Source organism: Leguminivora glycinivorella, chromosome 8 (genome assembly GCF_023078275.1).
Source record: "Leguminivora glycinivorella isolate SPB_JAAS2020 chromosome 8, LegGlyc_1.1, whole genome shotgun sequence".
NCBI classification, from domain to species: Eukaryota; Metazoa; Arthropoda; class Insecta; order Lepidoptera; family Tortricidae; genus Leguminivora; species Leguminivora glycinivorella.
The window spans coordinates 13135591-13147635 of NC_062978.1; the positions used below are offsets into that span (position 1 = coordinate 13135591).

At 34.5% G+C, this 12045-nt stretch overlaps 1 long non-coding RNA gene across 1 annotated transcript; it reads left to right on the plus strand.

Annotated features, from left to right (window-relative positions):
* The first annotated feature begins 8435 nt into the window (after positions 1-8435).
* On the plus strand, positions 8436-11222 carry LOC125228956. Its single transcript, XR_007177347.1, has 5 exons — positions 8436-8583; positions 8691-8835; positions 9050-9312; positions 10022-10218; positions 10921-11222. It is a non-coding gene; the product is annotated as an uncharacterized LOC125228956 (long non-coding RNA).
* Positions 11223-12045: the final 823 nt, after the last annotated feature.

Here is a 12045-nt window from a genome sequence, read left to right on the forward strand (position 1 = left end):
GTGCACTATCCGATCTCAGATTAATTATTATAGATTCTACCTCAGCCTCATCGGTAGGGGATAAAAATAGTGATAGAGACGGAGACTTACATACAGTAGTAGTACGTGCCAGCTCGTCTTGCGTTTTATTCACAGTTGTAAGAATACTATTTGCCAGAGTTTGACCGACCTTTGAAAAATACTCATTACAATGGTTCAAAGAGTCAGTGATCGAGTTTTTAATTTTAGTGAGTTCTACAGGGTTTTGTGGGTTTTTCTTATTGTATGTTATAGTTTTTATAGTTTTCCATAATTTATGCGGGTCGTTTTTATTATTTTGTAGCGGTGTACCCTTGAATCGCCGACAGACACTTCTTCGAATATTATTTCAAAGACAACGTTTCAAATAATTTCATTTCATCGACAGTTCATATCATAGAACAATCGACACAAGTAAAATCAAACCGTAGACTTTTGTTTCGTAGATAACTTATTCCGAGTATAATTTATATCGTGGTATTTCATTTCGAGTTTTTTCATTTCATTTTGTTTTACATTAAATACAATTCATTACGCATAATATTATTTCAATGATGTTTCTTTCTAAAATTGTACAATTTGTAAACTGTTTGTTTGGTCACAGTTCTAACCTAACCCAAACCTACTCGGTAAGCCGTTTGTTTCTGTGTGATCACAGTTCTAACCTAACCTAAACCTACTGTGTAAGCTGGTCGTTTTTGTGTGTGGTCACAGTTCTAACCTAACCTAAACCTAATTTAAAAGCCATTGGTTGTAGTATAGGTCGCAGTTCTAACCTAACCTAAACCTACTCGGTAAGCCGTTTGTTTCTGTGTGATCACAGTTCTACTAACCTAACCTAAACCTACTGTAGGATTTAAGCCAATGGTCAAAGTTTTTTAATTATGGACGTAAATATGTGATGTGCCGCGATAAAATCGACAATTTGAAGTTTCCTAGAATAGAAACATCTATTAACGTGTAGTACGACAAATGAGAAAGTATTGTAATAATACTTCGAATAAATAAATTGCGATGTTTTGTAGTTCTGCTATTTGAAGTACTTTGAAACGAATCAGCGATGAAACAATATTCGTTGAATAGTATTTATAATAACTAAGAAAATTTCAAATAAATAGTAGTTGAAACAAAATTACTCGAAACAATATTACTCGAACTAAACTTTCGATGATTTGTTGTCGATGAAATGATATTCGATGAAAAGTTTGTCGGCGAAACAAGGGTACACCTTTTGTAGCTCTTTTGATTCATATTCCTGTTTTAGCTTTCGTAGTAGATTAATATAAAAATTTCTGTAGCGAGAATAGGTCGATCTTAGGTTTTCATCATTGGGATATTTCCGGCTTTGGGCATGGAGTAGACCGGGAGTCATCCAAGGTTTTAATGTAAGCTTAGATCTAGTGACTTGGGAGAGGGAAGTATGTTTTTGCTGAGCAGCCGAGAATAAATCACTAAATGTTTTAGCAGCTTAATTCACTGTGTTAAAGCTAGAAACACTGCTCCAATCGATTGCCTTTAATTCTTCAGATAATGCGTTATAATCGATTTTGTTAATGAAGCGATTTTTTAGCTTTGCTTTTGTACGGGATGTATTTATTCCCACAATGATCATATCGTGGTCAGTAATACCAGTCCCACAAATAACTGATAACGCTTGAAGTTTGTGTGAAACATGGATATGGTCCAGGCAAGATGTACCCCGCGTGGGTTTATTTATGGTTGACCAAGCTCCGCAAGTAGGCATAGATAATTATTAATAGCTCCCATTTCTGAACTAATTTCCGAAATGGTATTTATATTTATATCCCCAGCAACAACTACAGATGGCGAGTTTTCTATCGATTGTATCGTAGATGAAAAAGAATTCAAAAAATTTGAAGTATCTGAGAAAGAAGGGGAGCGATATATGCCCAGCACACTAAAATGGTTTTTTACTCGTATCAATAGACTGTCTGCTTCAATTATTGCTGGTTCTGAGACTTTAGGTGACCAGGCTGCGCTTACATATATTACTACACCTCCAGCTTTGTTAGTTTGTTTCTGTGTCCTATAATGCTGATAACCATCAATTTGAGGAATAATAGTACTATCGTGCAACCAGCATTCCGTAAGAACTATAACGTCTATTGGCAGGCTTATTCTAAGAAATGTTAGTAAAAATTGATCAAAGTTCTTATGTAGGCTTCTTATATTGAAAGTAATGACTTTTAAATTGAATTTGTTGGTAATCAGTAACTTACATGACTCAACTCGTTCAGTGGTAAGACAGGGTGACTCATCTGCATCTAAATCCGATAGTATCTCTGTATTAATTATTTTTATGTCGTTTGTGTTTGAAGTGAAATTTACTACGAATCTGACCCTGTCCGTAGTGCGAGAACTTAGCTGGGGGAACTGAGAGTTCAATTGTTTTAGTAACCAATGAGTGTTTGATGTTGCATGTGTATTGTGTGGTTTGTGGAGTGCTATATTTACATTTTAACTTGTACATTTCATATAAAGTGAAAATACGGATATTCAAGTCCTGACATATTAAATTATTAACATGAGATAATATAACACCATAATACGCACAGAATATGGATATGGCTTTATTAATCGTAGACATAGTAATACATTCAGCCTTAAAATATATGTCAGCAGTGGTATTTATCTTTGCGAATTTGAGCTTAATGTAACAAGTGTCGAGGCATACAATATTGAAACTAATGCAGTGCTACATGGCAAGTTCAGTAGGCACCACAGAAAAAACACGATCTAGATCATTTTCAGTGCGGATCCGATGTACTCTTGAGGACTCCGATTTCCTGACATAGACCCGCCCTTCCTTGGTCCAAACAAATTTCCAGTGTTCTAGACGACCTCCTCACGGGCTTTTCCGAATAGTACTCGGTTCTTTTTGGTGAGCCGGTCGTGCACATTAAACTTCGATGGGCCATGATCGGGCAGGCCGATACCATCAGTGGTGGCGCCGCGCCGTACACGTGCGCTCTTGAGTAGCGTGTCTCGCAGGGCGCGGCGCGCTAGGCGCACCACGAGCTGGCGCGGGCGCGCGCGCGCGAAATCTATGATATAATAAATAAAAGACTAGCTACTTATGAGTTTTTCAGTAGCAATGAGTATTTAAGATGTCAATATCAAAATTGACGTTGAGAGACCATTGAGAGAGAAGAAATATACATGGAAGGTTTTAATCTTCAATCAGTAATGTGGTTCCGCTTTTTCTTTACTAAAATTGAATAATTTTGTGAACATTTTGTGAATGTTTGTTGACCTCTGCTTTCCATTATGACAATTATTTGACTATGTTTTATCTATGTTCTGATCTAAACTTAATTTTCCACGTCAACGTTCTATATTCTACGATCGTTTAGTAAAGTCCGAATCGATCCATTAGTTACGATAAATTAGACTTAAGTGTCTTGAAAGTGGTGTAAGTGTTTTCACTCACGCCCTTGCACTTAAAAGAGACGTTCACCGGGATTTTATTTTACGAGACCAACCTGGTCAGTTTATTTTGCGTAATGCTGAATTAAAATGTATGGTAAGTATTGTTGTATACCTTTTATTCGGTTGATGTTTGTTGCAGGATATTTTGCGTTTTAATACAAGCTTGTCTAAAACAACCCCAACCACACAGCCATATGATAGCCACAAACTTTTAGACAATGTAACGATTATATCGAAATTCAATACATAGATTAACAGTGTATTTTGTATTGATATCAGAAGAAAACTATGTCGTAAATTCATAGTCGACGCAACTAATACTACTAGGGTAAAAACCGCCGTTTGAAAATTTGAGATATCATGAGCATTGAGGTATAATGTACTAGAGAGGACACGGCGAACAAAAAGTTTGCGCCACGAACATAAGTCCATGGACTTATGTTGCCTCAGTCAGTCTCTGCGCGTAGTGGGAGGAGGTTGTCTCTGACTGCACACAAATAAAATGAAAAAACGCCTTCCTGTTATAACACCCCGCTACCCCTTAATTAAATACACCCTAAATTACCTAACTTAAGTCCAAATTGTTAGCCTTAATTAAAACAATACACTATTAAAAATTGGCCATTAAAACAAATACTGTGATCGTCTAGTAAGTGGTAGGACCCCGTAGTTGTGCGTAGCAATCCAGATTCTTTTTACCTTTAGGAACTTGCTATTAGTGGTAAATTTAAGTTGATAAAACTAAGGCAGTAATATATTCACTTGAGGTATAATAAGCTGAGAGAACGTCATTTGTGAAAGAATTTAGTGCGTTGAGATAAAAGTGTGTGAGAATGGTAAAATTGTGTAAGGAATATAAATACAGGAAATATATTAAAAATAAATACAAGACATTATTTAAAATGGGGTTAATTGTTTCCGACCCACGAGTCCCTTATACGTAGGAATAATAGGTGTATAATATAATATAGCCTATTATAAGGACCTCGCTCGAGCATATGTACAAACTAGGTTGCTGGTTCAATTTATGCTTTATCAAACATTGAACAAATGGGATCCTTAGAACAAAAGTAAACTGATGTAAAGTGTCTTTGCTCTACTTAAAAATGTACTACCATAATAGTAGATATCAAATATTTAATCAAGGATCCTTTAATCCCGGTATAATTTTATATGTTTTGGGATGTTTCTGCAACCAAGTCCTCTAACGTCAGGATAGAAACTGCTCTGCCTACCCCTGGACTATCAAGGAAACAGAATATCTATTTTGATACCCTTTATTGGGCCTATTCATTGACCTTCTTTTGATACTAAGACAAATACTTCATTGATCTAGCCTTTCGAACGACAAAACCCCAGACTCACACGCCATCCCATATATATATTTTGGTTCGGCCATAGCCATCGAAGGTTGTCCAAGATCACAAAATATAAATTCTATATGCGTGCAATTTCCCACGTTCCGAGTATAGTGGTCCATTGCTTGACATCGTGTTTCACTAGTCAATGCTAGAATTGTTTGGTCTCCCAGACAACGTTATCGTTAACCATATTATGAAAATGGAATGATGATTCCAAAGTCTGCCAATCTCGAGGCCAGTGTCAATGATTCAACTTTTGTGAACAATCTTATTTTTATATCAATGATTCTCCTTGATAGCGACAGGATCCTAACATCCATAGATGTCCTATGCCTCCCTAGTATTTAGTATTAGTATTATTTCCCACAAGTTATCCTTTAACTCTAATAAAGTTTACATGTTATGAACAATAAATAAAGTTATTAATCCTACTTTCATTGATATAGCAAAATTATCTTACTTAAAGATGAGACAATAGTATGAAAATCCTTCTAATCACCCAAAGAGATTCTAGCTAATAGAATGTGTATGTACATAAAGTAAATATGTGTAATATTTTATGTATCTAAATAGTAGTCATATTAGGGATACTCAGATCCGAATTTTAATTAATAATATTCCAAATTAACCGTTAGTGTTAATTGTGTGTAATAAATAAATTGAAATTTGAACGACTTAAAATAATTACCACATAAATATAACATTCATGAATATCTTGTTCATATGAAATGAATAAGTACCACTATTTAAAATTATCACCTTCAGAAAATAGCATTAATCTAAAATTACAAATATAAACACATTCAAAATAAATAATTTGGACACTTACTGGTAGTCTTCAAGTCTACTTTACCAAGATACCTTCTCGCCAGTCTCCAACCTCTCAATCTTGTATCTTAAACTCCTGATGTCAACACCTCAACGTTCCCTCGCCGAATGCCCTCTCTGACGCTGCGCTCTGAGTTTTATTGTCCCCATTTTAACGCATGCGCTGTGTTGTTTTATGGCTAAGAATGTCTGATTTCGCCAGATGTGCCTAAAACGCCTAATGTGCCGGACTTGCCTTATTGTGCCTAAAACGCCTATTGTGCCGATTTCGCCTAATGTGCCTAAAACGCCTATTGTGCCGGTTTAATTCCGAGAATTTCTATTTTTAATTTGTTGGAATTCCATTTCGTATGTAAGTTGTTTTCGTTTTATTTATTTGCAATTTTTAAGTTTTTATCTCTGTATGCATTTGTTTCTAAGCATAATTATTATAGATATATCTTATGATTTGAACCGAGGACTGTGTGGTCCGTTACATCTGCCCCTTTTATTTTCGTTTGATTCAAAATAACATTTTGTGTTAAACGAAAATAACCAATAAAATAATTCAGTTATTGAAATTTTCAATTTCCCATTTTCATAGTTGTGGTGAATAAAAGTGACCAATACTCAAAAGAACCTCACTGATCCAGCACGAATTATGAACTTAATAGTTACCCAGACACATGAGTCAAATTGTCACCAGCCAGAATTTTCATTCCAGTAAAAGCATTTGGTTGTGAATCAAATGTACCCTAATGGTAAAATCCTTGCATCCTCATATGGGTAGTTAGTCACATTGTCCGACAGGTAACCCGCTATCTCCATTGTCCAGATATTATGAACTTACAAGGATCTCTTCACTAGAAAGAAAAAGCCTTTCTATTCTCAGGTAGCCACTGACAACTGTTCTCCCCATAGTTCAAGGAACCAGTCCACAACTCAATACTAATCAATAATTTTCCTCCTTTCTCGGCATAATGTCCTATGTATAATTATAAGAGTAATCAGACAATCAATGTTTTAATCAAATCAACAATTTTATAAATATGATTCCATGTTAAGTCACATTTTTTTTTATATATGTCAGACAAAATTATCTGATTTATCCCATAAAGACACAGGGTGTGTGTTTAGTTCGTTTGTTAGCGGCATGTAGAGTATGTTGTTACCAAAAGAATGTACCTGTAAAAGGTATAAATTATTTATCCTAACACCTAACTCTTTTGGTATCAAGTTTGTGTAACCCTTTCCCCATTCTAAAATTCCAATAACTGCCGTCACTATTCTCAAACTTGCAAACATGAGGAAACCCTTCATATCTTCAAACGACTCTTCATCCATTCATCTAGCTAAACCTCTCTTCTTTCTCTTATGCGAATCTCATTTATACTACTCGTTCAGATTTCATCCTTCCTCATACGCTCAATTTTACTGTTTCTGACATACCTGCAAGTCCACTTAGATAATGACAGTAAAAATAATGTATGATATCATAATTTAAAAGCTCTCTCTTTTTCCTATTGCTATTTACATTTTTCAAATTGTTCAGAAATTAAAAATCATAAACATACTTATATCGTAAGTACAGGTACTATGTTATTATTTTACTTTATGAATCACCTTATGCAATCACGTCTTACATTTAACTTTCGCATTAACCCTATACAAACGGCACGCAAAACTGCAAAATATTGTATGTGATGCCAATTACCGTTAAGTATTAATTACTTACATTTTTTTTTTAACCTATAGTTCAAGACGCAAAGTTAAATCATGGAAGATGATACTGCTAAGAATTCTCCTTTTGTAGGTAGGAAAAATAATACAAGTACCTAACTTGTTACGCCTGACTGCTCTGATAACATCTTCTACTCTATGACATAACTATCTTCTAGTATTATCGTTACAAACATACACACATACATACATACTGACCTATCATTAGCTTATTAACATCAGGCGGGCCTTATGCTTGTTTGCCACCGACGTATTACATAAAAAAGATGGAAAGACACATGAGTGAAAGTTTCCAACATGACGAAATATAAGACTTGGTTGCACATAATAATGTACGTACTATTTTTCTAAATAAATGATTGCAACGATTGTTGCATTGTTATTCAACGATGATAACATGGCTAAAGTACCGTACACCGACATCTACAGATCCAACTGAAATCTTACTTTGTTTCGTAAACGATTGAACAAGAATTACGTTTCGAACAGTATGCGAGCGAAACCGCGGGCAAAAGCTAGTAAATCCTGTACTACTACGCATTACCTATTTATCTCATTTTATAACTAATATGGTTCTACGATCCGTTATTTAGCAAAACATAGAAAGTTTGAAATTTGGTGTTCTTCAACTGACCTTTTAATTTGTCATAGTATACTAAATGTCTAAACAAAGTTTTACTTTAAAAATATTTTTTTTTCCTTAATGAAATTCCACAAAATATATTATTTATATGAGTCATGGATGTTTTCCATGTATACAGCATGTTTTTATCCATTCAAATAGGCATATCGTCGCTTAGCACCCACAGCACAAAATTTGATAGGTTTGGGGCTAAGTTGAACTGTGTAAGATGTCCCCAATATTTATTTATTTATTTCATATTTATATAAAAAAAAACATTAAGATTGAATGTAAACGTCAAATCACTGTCTCTATTTTATTATTCTACAATTCGTTCCACATAGTCTGCAGAGCCCCATTCATACTGGATAAATTTTAGTCGCATCCGGTCCGTCAAATGTCTTATGATCTATAGAGCCGTTTTGATTTTTCTATGGCAACATTTGCTATGCTGACGTCATTACTGTCAGTCAGACAGAAATAAAAGAAAAATGGATGCCGTTCAGACGTACACGCATTATTTGGAACTGAAAATTACGTAATTTATCGACCTGCTGGCTTGTATTTGTTATAAATCATAAAAAAGTGAGTAATACATTAACTAAGTAATGATATATGTTGTTAGTAATGTGGTAAATATAACACAAAATGTGTATAACGAATGTAATAAATAAATGCTTGTTTGGTTTTAGATTATGGAAAACATCATGAACAATAATGAAACAAACCGAACCTTTAGCTACAATAATAAAATGACCCCATGACGCCAGTGGAACTACGTGGTTTTCTTTCATGATGATTTGATGATACCATAATGGAATTAGCCAAGTTTTCGCCGTAAGTAATAATGTATTTAACTTGTCCATCACAAAGCAGTTCATAGTTTAGTTTAAACCTTGACTTGCTAAAATGGTAAAATGTTTTCCAATAGAGAGATTGTCTAATTCCTATAACGCACTACAATAACATTCTAATTCTGGTCTTAGAGATGGAGAATTTTAGTAAGCCTACAACTTCCTATTTCTTATGTCCGCCTATTTACATGTTTCAGGTATTGGGTGCTAGATGCCCCTTGGAGTTAAGCCCAGTGCCACTATACTACCTTACCAGTTATGTGTGGGTGTCCTAAGGCACCCCAGAGATGCAAAGGACCTTCACAAACTCACGCCACGCCTTCCTATCTTCAGCAACCCTCGTGACCTCGCTCCACCAGCTCAAACCTGCCACTCACAGCTCCTTTTCGACGGACCGCTTCCATGAGTAGACAAGGCACCGACGATCACGGCTTGCATCACCTGTACTGCTATGTAATATGTAAGTTACACTTTTAATGTCTAATGATCCTGTAATCTGTTAACTAATCTCACCTAGTGTTAATAAAATTATTTGTATGCCTTGAATTATAAGGTACGGGTTCGAACCACGACCCATTCTCCTTGAGAACTGTCATCTGATATTTGCCAGTCGCTCTCGAGTGAAGGAAATCATTGTGAGGAACCAGACTAATTTCAATAAGACCTATTGAAAATTAGTGCCTACGCCAAATCCTGGAATTAGTTGTTAAGCAGACTCCATGCTTCCATGAGCCGTGGCAAACACCGGAATGATGCAAGGAGGTTGAATGAATTTTAAAGTTTGACCAAGCAATGTTGGTTTTAAGCAAAAATTGTATAAATGAAGAATGTAAGCATTACCGAATGTCAATAATAAGAATCATGCTTAGTTTGTAATCAAGTAGGCCTGTACAAAAATGCCCCTTCAATTTTTATTTATTTATTTAACTTTTATGTTGTTGTTAAGTCAATTATTTCTCTTTTATTCTATTTGGCTAAACTTTATTTCGATAATAGTTTAGTATGATAGAATTTGAAATTTATCCCGTAATTAAAATAGACCCTAATTAATAAAATGATCAAATACCTATTTAGTTATAAAATCTCTACCAATCTTATTCTTATAACTTATGCTTATAACTAGGACTTATTTCCTACTTAATTAATAATTATTTTCTTAAATTTTCCAGAGCATGCTGAACAATACTGCCATTATACTAGGATCAACGTCCTGCCCCTTCCCCGGCTGTGTACAAATTGGAACTCCATTTGCATGCCCCTTTGACTGAGCAATGTGTGTATGTGCTCGAAACACATTCACTTGCAACAGAATGACTCCCAGGCTGACCTGGCTCAGCTCCTGTATGTCTGTTCTACATAGACAATGGTAAAATGCTTTATTTATTTATTTATTATTCTTTGATTTACTCAAGGGTAAATAATATTATTTGCTCTTATTCCTGATTCTAGAGGTAATAATAGCAAGACTACTACAGACTGACTCCATTTGTTCATTCAAACTATTATACTGTGCACTATATTTGGCACAAACACTACTACTAAGTCTAAAATCTTAAGTCTAGCTTATCTACCTAACCAGTCAAATTGATCTATGCTAACCTGCTGCATCCACTGATAACTGGTTCAAAAAAATCAAAACAGACAGACGGATAATCTGACAAAGTCATAAATATAGGAACTTATGATCAACTTACTTGCTCTATTTTATAGTATACTAGAATTAGTCTAATCACAATCTACAGATAAATAATTTAAAAAGCTTGCTCTTAGCAATTATGCTTTCCTATTGTAACCTTAGGTTATATTGTAGACTACTTCAGAGATAATATTATATTTACAAGCTACATGTTACCGAATGAACTGAAATTTTATAAAACCAATAAGTGGGATGACAATACAATATTACAATATCATTGAAACTGACTTCATGAAGATGTCTGACAAACAATGCAATTTATTATAAATGACTTGTTGACCTGTATGTATAGGAAAGGAATGTACATCCAACAGTGGAATGGCAATATAAATGCTTAAACTGAAATGTATTTACCCTTCATTTTTGTTCCAGGTTTCAATGAAAGAGTGAAAATTCTTCTCCATGTACAATCACTTCTAACGCCTACACTGACTACACCAAATATGATCATCACTCAACGTGTCTCACATCAAGATACTTTTCAAAAATCATCAAGAAGTGGAACAATATTTTTTTTTCCATTATTGCCTGAATAATCCTAACTAAAAGTTATTTCTCTATTCTATTTTTCCTGCATGGAGTGGCGCTTTTCCGTCTAATGGAAACGAAATGAACATATATGCTCTGGGTTTTTTTTTTTTGTGCACCTTTCCAATATTACTAATAAAGCATTTTGTGGGTGTTTCATTTACCACCTTCCTTCATAATTTTGCTAGTGTGTGATTCACCATATCCCTAATTATTAAATGCAATAGCTACTGCAATCTGTTCACTGATGGGAATCATTTCATGTTAACACAGCTTTGAATACTATCTTAAATAATGACTCAGACTGACTGTCAATAAAAATATTCCTAGCTATAAGCTTGCCTGAGGTTAATGAATGGTGTGCCTAACTCCTTAACTTGAGTACACTTAAGTACTATGCTTAAATTCTAGATTGTATGTTCTAAATTCTAGACGTTCTCGTCAATAAGCTACTTGATTGTTTGTCTCTTTCAAGTAATTATAATTTGTTCACACTTCAGTGGAAGACAACTAATCCTTAGTTGTTAGTAAGTATGAAAATAGCTCATTGCTACTAGTTTCCCTATGATTATGAATACTATTATTTATTTTATTGTTAATCTCATTTAAAGATAAATCAAAATCAGATCAATGAGTTTCCCTGTTGACAACATAAGATTATTGTCAGTATAATCACAGCTAAAATAAATATTTCACAGCTTAACGCTTGTCTAGATCAATCATCATTTTATTTCCTAGTTCTTCTCTAGCTGATAACAGCTTATCACTAATCAGTTGATAACACGGAAAAGGGGCGAGAAGATAGTGAGGTAAGAGTGAACACGATATTGTCTTGCTGTCAAAGTGACATCTACCATGATATGCGACACTGTTGACACATGAAGAATAGATTTTGACAAAATGTACTTAATCAAGTCTGTGTATCGCATACTGTCATTAATTTAGCTTATTCTGTTTCTTAAAAGAACA